This window comes from Symphalangus syndactylus, chromosome 20 (genome assembly GCF_028878055.3).
Source record: "Symphalangus syndactylus isolate Jambi chromosome 20, NHGRI_mSymSyn1-v2.1_pri, whole genome shotgun sequence".
NCBI classification, from domain to species: domain Eukaryota; kingdom Metazoa; phylum Chordata; class Mammalia; order Primates; family Hylobatidae; genus Symphalangus; species Symphalangus syndactylus.
The window spans coordinates 51,756,395-51,768,648 of NC_072442.2; the positions used below are offsets into that span (position 1 = coordinate 51,756,395).

At 42.6% G+C, this 12,254-nt stretch overlaps 1 pseudogene; it reads left to right on the plus strand.

Annotated features, from left to right (window-relative positions):
• Positions 1-417: 417 nt before the first annotated feature.
• Positions 418-1,115, plus strand: LOC129469670 (26S proteasome non-ATPase regulatory subunit 7-like; annotated as a pseudogene).
• The last annotated feature ends 11,139 nt before the right edge of the window (positions 1,116-12,254 follow it).

Here is a 12,254-nt window from a genome sequence, read left to right on the forward strand (position 1 = left end):
TACCTCAGCCTCCCCAGTAGCTGGAATTACAGGCATGTGCCACCACACCCAAATAATTTTTTGTATTTTTAGTAGAGACAGGGTTTCTCCATGTTGGTCGGGCTGGTCTCAAACTCCCGACCTCAGGTGATCTGCCCTCCTTGGCCTCCCAAAGTGCTGGGATTACAGGCGTGAGCTACCGTGCCTGGCCAATCTGTGTAATTTAAACTCTTGCTCCATAAAATTAAGGTAACTATAGTAGGAGACCTAGAGATTACCTTTGTTTAAGCCACTGTTACTTGGGTTTTTTGTTTTGCAAAGTCAAATGTAAACCTGAGGGAAGAAGAAGAGCCAGGCCTGATGGAGCTCCAGGGAAATCACTACCGCTGCCAGTGTTTGCAGGTCGCAGGGAGCCAGGCCTGGGCAAGGTGTGTCTCGATGCCAGAGCTGGCAGTACAGAAGGTGGTGGGCCACCCCCGGTGCTGCTCAGCGTGGTGGATCATTTCAACCGAATCGGCAAGGTTGGAAACCAGAAGCGCGTTGTTGGTGTGTTTTGGGGGTCATGACAAAAGAAAGCAATTGATGTATCAAACAGTTCTGCAGTTCCTTTTGATGAAGATGACAAAGACAATTCTGTGTGGTTTTTAGATCATGATTATTTCGAAAACATGTGTGGAATGTTTAAGAAAGTCAATGCCAGAAAAAGAATAGTTGGCTGGTACCACACAGGCCAGAATATACACAAGAATGACATTACCATCAATGAACTCATGAAAAGATACTATCGTAACTCAGTATTGATCATTATTGACGTGAATCCAAAGGACCTAGGGCTGCCCACAGAAGCGTACATTTCAGTGGAAGAAGTCCATGATGATGGAACTCCAACCTTGAAAACATTTGAACACGTGACCAGTGAAACTGGAGCAGAGTAAGCTGAGGAGCTTGAAGTTAAACACTTGTTATGAGACATCAAAGACACAACAGTGGGCACTCTGTCCCAGCAGATCACAAACCAGGTCCATGGTTTGAAGGGACTGAACTCCAAGCTTCTGGATATCAGGAGCTACCTGGAAAAAGTAGCCACAGGCAAGCTGCCCATCAACCACCAGATCATCTACGAGCTCTCTCCATAAAAGATATTCTTATGGGCATTATAAAAGCATTAAGGCTTTTGATCAGTACTGCCAAATTGCTCACTGGAAGTATTTTGCAAATTTGCAACTTCACTCAATGGTCTGTGCAAATGACTGTCTCACATTAATGGTTTTTTAGATCTGTGCTAATCGTATGTAAAAAAAAAAAAAAAGCATCTCTTTTTACTTTGCATTTTTCACTATTAGAGAAGTTGGAATATTTAAATATCTCTATTAGTCTTTTATTCTTCTGCAAAGTATCTCTTTTGTCCTTTATCTATTTTTGTGGAATTTTTTATATAGTTATATAGATAGATAAGTATCTTCCATATTTTTAATTTATTGTTTCAAAATTAGCAATATGCATAAGCTAACATTCAAAGCAATCAAATTTCCATGATTCACCATTTTGCATTATTAAGATATTCTGTATCATTAGAGTGAAAAATGTAAATGACTTTTAGCTATCTAGATGGAAAACAATTTGTAAATACCAAGAATTGTAATTATTACATAAACACATTAGAGACAAATATGAAAACAATCCTGTACCTGGTAAATTCCTTAAATTGAATGGTAAGTAATGCAGAACTTTCTATTTACAGACCACAGAAGTATAGATTATACCACAAATGAATGCATTATAGGCCGGGCGCAGCAGCTCAGGCCTGTAATCCCAACACGGTGGGAGGCCAAGGCATGCAGATTACTTGAGCCCAGGAGTTTCAGACCACCCTAGGCAACACAGCGAGACCCTGTCTCTATTTTTTTAGTTAAATAAATAAATAAATACAGTATAAAGATTGCAGAAACTAAGAATGACGAGGCATATTTTCTTTTCTTCACTACTAAGAAAAGAGTCACTGCCTTTAACACAGTGACTTTGGATTTCTTCCTTATGCTAGAACTAAGCAATATTCAACATTTCATTCCTCCTTCTGCTGCTTATTCTATCTTAGCCTCTTGGGGCAATTCATGCTATAGGATATTAACAGAGATAAACTGGCTACTCTTTCTCCCTTCCCTTCAGTGATATACATACTGCCATAATGCCCTAGCCAGTATCCATAAAAACTAGCAACCTAGGATATTTCCTAGCCTTGCGTATATAACAATCTTTTCTACCAACTTGTTTCAGGAGTAGGCTGTAAAACGCCAACTTTAGAATGCAAATATTTCCAAGAAGCCACTGGGAAAATTTGTAGCTTAACTAGCAGTATAAAAATGGTACGAAAGATATCATTCTGAAGTTTGGATATCTGGTTCTGTCACTTATTAGCTTTGTGACCTGGGTAAACTAAGTTACATAATCTTCCTGAGCTTCAGTTTATTTATTTTCCTTATGGGATGATTGGGGAGATTGAATTAACAGAAGTGAGATATACAGAAAAAATGTACCCAGTGCCTGACACAGGAGACTTCAATATGAGGGCTTCTTTTCTTTCCCAACTGTTTTGCCAGCACTTTGGAAAGAAATAGATGCCACTAGGAGGCAGCAATAGCACACAAAGAACTAATTATCATGTGCTCGTGCATGCGCACACACACACACACACACACACACACACACACTCTCTCACATGCATACGCATGGGCACATACACAAAGCACATTCAAACCACATACACAAATCCACATGCATGCCACACATACCACATATATACTCACACTCACACAAAAGGGACTAATATGCTCACACATTTGCACAGCAACCACATACACACTCTCACCCACACACAGGCATACTGGCACACACATGCACATAGCTCAAGCTGTTTTCTTTCCTTTTCTTTCTTTCTTTTATCTTTTTAATCTTTTATTGAGAGATTAAAGCAGGGAACGATCCTCAGGCTAATAGGAAATGTCACTGAGGAGTAGTACTTATTATTAAGTTTGGGGCACAGGAAAGAGACCCTATATATTGAAAGATTGGTCCATGTATTAGAAATGAGAGAATTATGTTATAAACTTGTTGCAGAAATATAGCATAAGAGATAAGTGATAACATTGATTCCTTTGCATTTATAATGCCATCCTGCCATAAACCGAGAGAAAAAAGATGATCATTGCGAAGCACCTTCAGGGACCTACTTGTCTTGGAAGAAGACCTCCCTAGCCATATGCATTTATAGAATGTATAGTAATATAGTTATATGAATTTGTAGAGTTATAGTTATATAGTTTATAGAGTTCATTTAGTCTATGATTGCTAGGTGAGTAATATTACTTTGGGAAGATTCAGTTCAACTGTGCAAAAATAGAGGATGGGCCGGGTGCAGTGGCTCATGCCTGTAATCTCAGCACTTTGGGAGGCCGAGGCAGGCGGATCATGAGGTCAGGAGATCGAGACCATCCTGGCTAACGCAGTGAAACCCTGTCTCTACTAAAAATACAAAAAATTAGCCAGGTATGGTGGTGGGTGCCTGCAGTCCCAGCTACTCGGGAGGCTGAGGCAGGAGAATGCCGTGAACCCGGGAGGCAGAGCTTGCACTGAGCCGAGATTGCGCCACTGCATTCCGGCCTGGGTGACAGAGCGAGACTCCATCTCAAAAAAAAAAAAAAAAAAAAAAGGAGGATGATAACCAGCTCCTCATGGTTGCAGTTCTTTCTTCACTAGGCTACCTGTGGCAGTTAGTACTTCCTGTACCATCTCCAGCAGGGGGAGATCACTGCAAACTATGGCTAGGGAGGGTACAGCAGAACTGTGATGACAGGCAACCTGGCGAGCAAAGCATTTAAGAAGAAAAACGCTTGAAAAAGGGAATCTACTTATGGCACAAAATGGACCACATAATCACTAAATAGAGGGGCTGCAATTGGGCAGTTTCTACCGATGGACTCCTCACATCCAAATTGCCTCTTCCAATTACAAAAATAGCAGATTTTTATTTCTGTGAAAATACCATTACATGAGAGGAATCAGGACTATCGTCTAAGCTCTAAAGTCTGCTCTGATTATTTTTCAGGGATCCAAACCTATCCAGCAGCCTAAAATGCCTTCCAGTGAACAAAATGGCACAAAACACAACCTTCAACAAACTTGCCATATCCCAGGAGCTTCTTTGTAGAATAGGCTGGGGAAGGGAGGAGTGTTGGAAAGGTGCTAAGGGTTTAAAACAGAAGTGCTGAGGTGTCAAAGTTAGGCATGCTGACTATCGGGTGTTATCAAAATGCAGACCTAATTATTGTGTATATGAGTAGTGTATGTGTACATAAATATGTGTATGTATTTCCTAGCTCTGTCTGTTGAAGAGGACTTAGAAGCAGTGATGCCTCAATATCAATGAGCACTACACCCAGACACAATGCAGACTTTGATTTCTTTTTTTCTTTCTTTTTTTTTTTTTTTTTTTGAGATGGAGTCTTACTCTCTCACCCAGGCTGGAGTGCAGTGGTGCAATCTTGGCTGCAAGCTCCGCCTCCCGGGTTCACACCATTCTTCTGCCTCAACCTCCCGAGTAGCTGGGACTACAGGCACCCGCCACCACGCCCGGCTAATTTTTTGTATTTTTAGTAGAGAGGGGTTTCACCATGTTAGCCAGGATGGTCTCGATCTTCTGATCTCGTGATCCACCTGCCTCGGCCTCCCAAAGTGCTAGGATTACAGGCACGAGCCACCGCACCTGGCCCAGACCTTCATTTCTAAACACCGTTATCTTCAGTTCATTGGGGAAATGGCTGAGGTTTAGGAAGCTGAGGTTTACAAATTATGACAAGCTTGGAGTATTGTGTTTTAACCAAAAGCATGGTGGTGCACACCTGTTGTCCTAGCTACTCCAGAGGCTGAGGCAGGAGAATTGCTTGAACCCGGAAGGCGGAGGCTGCAGCGAACCAAGATCGTGCCACTGCACTCCAGCCTGGCTACAGAGTGAGACTCTGCCTCAAAAAAAAAAAAAAAAAAAAAAAAAAAAAGAAGTGCTCAAAGATGGGGGTGGAGCAAGATGGCCAAATAGAGACCCCCAGTAATCATCCCCCTCACAGGAACACCAAATAGAACAACCATCCACGCAAAAAAACACCGTCATAACCAAAAATCCCTGTACCTGGCTTTAAAATTATATCAAGGAAAGGGGCAATGAAGAGGCTGGGAAAGACAATCTCGAGTTGTCGGCACCACCCTTCGTTCATCCCCAGCAGTGGCCATGTGGTGCAGAGGGAGAATCTGCGTGCTTGGGGGAGGGAGTGTGAAGTGTTTGTGGGACTTTGCATTGGAATTCAGTGCTGTCTGTCACAGCAGAAAGCCACACAGGGCAGAATTCACCTGGTAACCACGAGGGCAACATTTAGACCGGCCCTAGCCGGAAAAGAATCATCCATCCCAGCAGCCAGACAGAACTTGAGTTCCAACTAGCCCCACAACCATGGGGTAAAGTGCTCTGGGGTCCTAAATAAATTTGAAAGGTAGTCTAGGCCACAAGGACTGAAATTCCTAGGCAAGTCCTAGTGCTGTGCTGGGCTTGGAGCCAGTGGTCTTTGGGTGCCCACAATCTGTGAGACAACAGCTGGGGTGGCCAAGGGTGTGCTTGTGTTACCCCTCCCACAACCTCAGACAGCACAGCTCGCAGCTCCAGGAGAGACTACTTCCTTCTGCTTGAGGAGAGGAGAGGGGAGGGTAAAGAGAACTTTGTCTTGCAACTTGCATTCCAGCTCAGCCACAGCAGAATAGGGCACCAGGCTGAATCCTGACGCCCCCATTCCAGGCCGAATCCTGAGGCCCCCATTCCAGGCCCTATTTGCTGGACATTTCTTGACACACTCTAGCCACTGCCTTAAAGAGAAGTACCAGTTCTGGCAGGATTCACTACCAGATGATCCAAGAGTCCTCGGACTTGAATTAACACCACCAGTTGCCAGGCAGTACTCACCACAAGACTTGAGTGAGATCCTGCGCCATGCCAACTTCAGGTGTGACCCAGCACATTTCCAGCCGTGGTGGTCACAGGGAGAGACTCCTTTTACTTGAGGAAAGGAGAGGAAAGAGTAAAGGGGCTTTGTCTTGCAGCTTGGGTACCAAGTCGGCCATAGTGGGATAAAGCACAAAGCAGGATTCTGGTGTCCCTGATTCCAGGCCTTGGCCCCTGGGTGGCATTTCTGGACTTGCCCTAAGCCAGAGGGGAGCACACTGCCCTGAAGGAAGAGACTCAAGCCTGGCAGCCTTCACCACAAGCTGACTGAAGAGCTCTTGGGCCTTGAATGAACATCACCGGTAGCCAGGCAGTAATCACTGCAGGCCTGGGATGGTGGTGACCAGGGGGAGAGACTCCTTCTCCTTGAGGAAAGGAGATGGAAGAGTAGGAAGGACTTTGTCTTGCGATTTGGGTGCCAGCTCAGACGCAGTGGAAAGAGCACCAGGTAGATTCCTAAAGTTCCCAACTCCAGGCCCTGCCCTGACAGCATTTCTGGACCTGCCCTGGGCTTAGGGAGAGCTCACTGCCCTGAAGGGAGGGACACAAGCCTGGCTGGATTCGCCACCTGTTGACTAAAGAGCCCTTAGGCCTTGAGTGAACAACAGACGGTAGCCAGGCAAGACCCAGTGCTGTGCTGGCTTCAGGTCTGACCTAGTACAGTCCCAGTTGTTGAGGCCACAAGGCTGCTTGTGTCACCCAGCTCCAAGCAGTTCAGCATGGAGAAGAGACTCTGTCTGGGAGAAAGTAAGAGAAGAAAGCAAGAGTCTTTGCCTGGTAATCCAGGGAATTCTCTTGGATCCTACTTAAGACCACCAAAGTGATACCTTAAGAGGTCTGCAAGAGTCATCATTACTGGGCTGGGGGTTCTCCTAGTGCACATATGGTTGCAGTGACCAAAGACTTAGATCACAACACGCAATTCTCTTTGAATACTTGGAAAGCCTTCCCAACAAACAAGCCCAGACTGCAAACACTACAATAAATACCTAACTCTTTAATGCCCAGACAACAATTAACATCCATAAGCACCAAAACCATGCTGGAAAACATGACCTCACCAAATGAACTAAATAAGGCAACAGTGACCTATCCTAGAGAGAGAGAGAGAGATGTGACCTTTCGTACAGAGGATTCAAAATAACTGTTTTGAGCTTCCTCAAAAGTCAGGACAATACAAAGAAGGAGTACAAAAGGATAATACAAAATTCAGAAAAGTACAAAGAAGGAATTCAGAGTCCTGGGCCGGGCATAGTGGCTGGTACCTGTAATCTCAGCACTTTGGGAGGCTGAGGTGGGCGGATCACCTGAGGTCGGGAGTTTGAGACCAGCCTGACCAACATGGAGAAACCCCATCTCTACTAAAAATACAAAATTCAACGGACATGGTGATGCATACCTGTAATCCCAGCTACTCGGGAGGCAGAGGCAGGAAAATTGCTTGAACCCAGGAGACGGCGGTTGCAGTGAGCCAAGATCGCGCCATTGCACTCTAGCCTGGGCAACAAGAGCAAAACTCCATCTCAAAAAAAAATTTTTTTTAATAAAATTTAAAAGTACCCAAAGGATATAGAGACATATCAAAAAGACACATGAGCCACTGTGTGGCTCCTACTGATCAATTCTGTACAACTCAAGCATCCAGATAAATAATTATATTAGTGAATCATAACTCACTGAATAAAATAAGAATCCATGTGTTTACACTAATATTAATCAACAAATTAATTTGGGGAAATGGGAAAGTACTTCCTTACAGCAGAATGAGAAATAATAAGTGTAGAAGGAATGATAAATTAAAAAAATTACTCATTGGCAACCATCACAAAAACAATTGATTTAGGTAAAAATCTAAAATTACTGGATGAAAATTTGATGAAAAACAGGATATTCACATAGTTGTGAAGTATCTCCCCATGAGATACTGATTAATTAGTTACAAAGTACAATATAGTAAGATTACAATGTAGAAATCTGGCAGACATCAGATTTCTAACCAAGTAATCATAGTTAACATTACCAATAGTAATGGCATAAATTGATATCATGTACTTCCTAATATGATGCACTAAGATTACAATCTCATTTCTCTTGTAATCCCAGCAACAATACAACTGAAATCGCATCATAAGGTAACATCAGACAAACCCAAATGATTGTCCTCTACTCTTTAAAAATATTAAGATTGTGAGGGGGGCACAGCATCTCACCCCTGTAATCCCAGCACTTTGAGAGGCCGAGGTGGGCGAATCGCTTGAGGTCAGGAGTTCAAGACTAGCCTGGCCAACATGGTGAAACCCTGTCTCAACTAACAAAAAAAAAAAAAAAAAAATTAAACAGGCGTGGTGGTGAGCACCTGTAATCCCAGCTACTTGAAGCTGAGGCAGGAGAAGTTTCAGTGAGGTGAGATCGGACCACTGTACTCCAGCCTGGACAACAGAGCAAGACTCCATCTCAAATATATATATATATGTAGATAGATAGATAGATAGATATAGATATAGATATATAGATAGATATATAAAGATTACAAGAAAGGAGGAATAAAAATGGAGGAACTCTTCTAGATCTAAGAAGACTAAAAAGCAGGGCCATGTCATCCACAGCGGAGAATTAGATGCCACTTGAGAAACAATTTCTAATATACTGGATGCTAGGCACCAAGTGACCAGGCAGTTACAGCTGCCCATCACCAGCTATATTCTGTCATACCCACCAAGTCGTAAGGTCAAGTGTGCCTAGCAACAACGCACGATAAGATGACAATGGATATACCCTGAAGCTACGTGATCAGAAGGTCAAAATTCCACATCATCCATCACTGTTGTACTAATGACATTCCTAGGTGCACATCTATAGCCCTATGACCCCATATGATCCCGTAAGACCAGCTTAGAGCGGAGGAAAAAGCCTGAGCTTCGTTCATGGACATGAAGGTCTGTACATGTGTGTAGGTAAACAAAAGAATGATAGCTACAATACAGCTTATTCGAAGAGCATCTTGAAAAACAGTGGTGAGAAAAAATCCTCCCCATGGGAAGAATTTTGGATGGTCGTCTTTCTTGCGTGGAAAAAGAAGTGGCTTACGATTAGTATATATATGAACTCATAGGTAGTGGCTTGACAGAGTCTGAGAGGTGAGAAGAAAGATGGGTAGATCAGGTACAAAGAGGACTAGGAGTAGAGGCATGTGAATCAATAAATGGAGTGGGCACAAAGTGTGAAGACCTTTGATGCACATGTTAACTCCCACTAGCAAGGTACTATATAACCAGATAGAGAAAAAGACTCAGCCAGTTGACAGCATCTGGCCTCTAACACTGGCCATCCCAGTGCTGGCATAATGGCCACATGACTGAAATGGCTATGGTAACAAGGATGGAGATAATTCATAGGCCCAACAGCATGGTCTCCTACTTATATAGATTGATCTGGATACTGCCTTGCTTGAATGTCCAACCTGGCAAGCAACAGAGACCAGAGGCAAGATGATACCATCTCGCAAGCAGACCCACTGGCACATAAGGTATCAAGTTGACTGCATTGGACCTACTTCTACTGAAGGAGTACAGATCCGTTATGCTAGGAATCAATACTTATTTGGATATGCATTTGTTTTTCCTGCATCACTATCTGAGGACTTATGGAGTTTGAATCCACTGATACAGGATCCCACATAACACTGTACCAGACCAGGTAACCCATTTTATAGTAAAGGAGGTATGACAATAGGCCCCCTGACCACAGGACCAACTGATCACATTACCTACCAAACTATCCAGATGCTGCCAGCTGATAGAACCTTGAAATGGCCTGTTGAAAGCATAATCAAAGCACCAGCTCTGAGATATGATCCTCTATGATGAAGTATATACTTTAAATCAAACATCTTCATTGTCTCCCCAGTAGGAACAATCATGGGTCTGGGAATCAAGGATTTGAAGCAGCAGTGGCCAAGTTATTATATCTCCCCTTGACTCACTTGGGGACACTTACGCTTTTGTTCCACATCTGAACTCTATAAATAGTTTAAAAGGCCTTGTTTCCAAAAAGGAAACACTTCCACTAGGGGCACAGCAAGTCCTATTGAACTATAAACTACAGATGGTGCCTGGCAACTTTGGGCTCCTTTTGCCAAGGAACCAGCAAGCAAAGATCTCACCATCTTAGAAAGGGTCATTGACCCTAATCATCAGGAGCAAATAGGGCTGCTGCCTCCTCAGTACTCCTTGATAAAATTTTGATTATAAAAATCATAGAAACATCAGAAAGGCAGAGAGGCCTTTCAGACCCCTCAAGGATGAAGGTCTTTGTCACACCACCAGAAGACCCACTGAGACCAACAGAAGAGCCAGCCAAGGGTGAGGAGAATACGAAATGGATGGTGGTGGAGGAAGAAGATGAGTATCAGTTGCAGTTCGAAGGCCAACTGCAGCATCAGCTGTTGTAGTTTATCTCACTAACCTTACTCTACTGAGTTTCACCCAAGAAAAGAGGTCTATCAGAATCCTGGAGGAGCTATTCTCAGAAAGCATACAAAGCAGTGGATCAAGCCAAAAAAAAAAAAAAAAAAAAAAAAAAAAAAGCGTGTATTGTCATGGGTACTATACTGTGCCATCCAATTTTCCTTTAAGGACTGAAGGGCAATGAATTGAGGGAAGTCACAGGTCAACAGTAAAAAATTGAGGCTCTCTTCCAATAGCCCAAAGGGAATTGAATCATGCCAACAACCACTGAGTGAGCTTAGAAGCAAATCCTCCTCCACTTGACCCTTCAGATAAGACTGCAGCCCTGGACAACCCCTGACACTTCTGTAGAAAATCGATTGACTATAAATGTGTGAGTTTATTTTTGAACTGCCTATTCTCTTACATTGGTCTATGTGTCTGTATTTGTACCAGCTGATTTGATTACTATAGCTTTGTAGTATATTTTGAAGTTAGATAATGTGATGCCTCTAGCTTTGTTCTTTTCATTCAAGATCCCTTTGGCTATTCAGGGGCCTTTGTAGTTTCATACAAACTGTTTTTTCTATTTCTGTGAAAAATGTCATTGGAATTTTGATAGGTATTGCACTGAATCTGTAGATCACTTTGGGTAACATGGACATTTTAACAATATTAATTCTTCCAATCTATGAACATGAATATTATTCTATTTATTTGTGTCTTTTTTAATTCCTTTCATCAATATTTTATATTTTTCAGCATACAAGTCTTTCGCCTCCTTGGCTAAATTTCTTCCTAAGTATATATATATATTTTTTGTAGCTATGTGAATGGAATTGTTTTCTTAATTTCTTTTTCAGATGGTTTGCTATTAGTGTATAGAAATGCTACTGATTTTTGTATGTTAATTTCATATTCTGGAACTTTACTGAATTTGCATATTAGTTCCAACATATGTTTTAAATTTAAAAACAATAAAATGAATTATGAAGCATTTGCAACAAAAGGTGGGATAATACAAAAATATTCTCTCCCCTTTCTCAGAGCCAATGCAGTGATCATGTGTGGGCAGGAGAAGACATTCTAAATGCTTACTGCCCTCTTTCCATGCCTAGAGCTGTTAGGTAGGATAAGAGAGGTCTATTTTTAAACTGACATGCAACAAGTTAAAGAAAACAATGGTTCTAAAGCTTTGTGCTTTGAGAGGAGGAAACCAGAGCAGATGGTTTTTTGTTTGGCAAAAATCCCTAAATAGGGCTTTTGGTTTAGAAAAGGGAAATACCACAACCTCTCAAACTCCACCTTCAACACACACACACACACAGAGTCTGAAGGAACAAGTTGAGGAAGAAAAAGTAAAATTTTGTTGTTGCTGTTTGTTTGTTTTGAGACAGAGTTTCGCTCTTGTCACCCAGGCTGGAGTGCAATGGTGCCATCTCAACTCACTGCAACCTCCACTTCCCAGGTTCAAGCGTTCTCCTGCCTCAGCCACCCAAGTAGCTGGGGCTACAGGCACCCACCACCATGCCCAGCTAATTTTTTGTATTTTTCTAGAGACGGGGTTTCACCATGTTGGCCAGGCTGGTCTCAACCTCCTGACCTCAGATGATCCACTTGCCTTGGCCTCCTAAAATGCTGGGATTACAGGTGTGAGCCACCGCACCCGGCCATAAAATTGGTTTTTAAGGTTAAGTAAAGGGAATTTGGAGCTTTTGAATGAAAGCCTAGAAGGGAGGGGAGCCACTCTGGTTTCTGTAAAAGGAGGAGGAGCAGAGAAGCATCTTGGA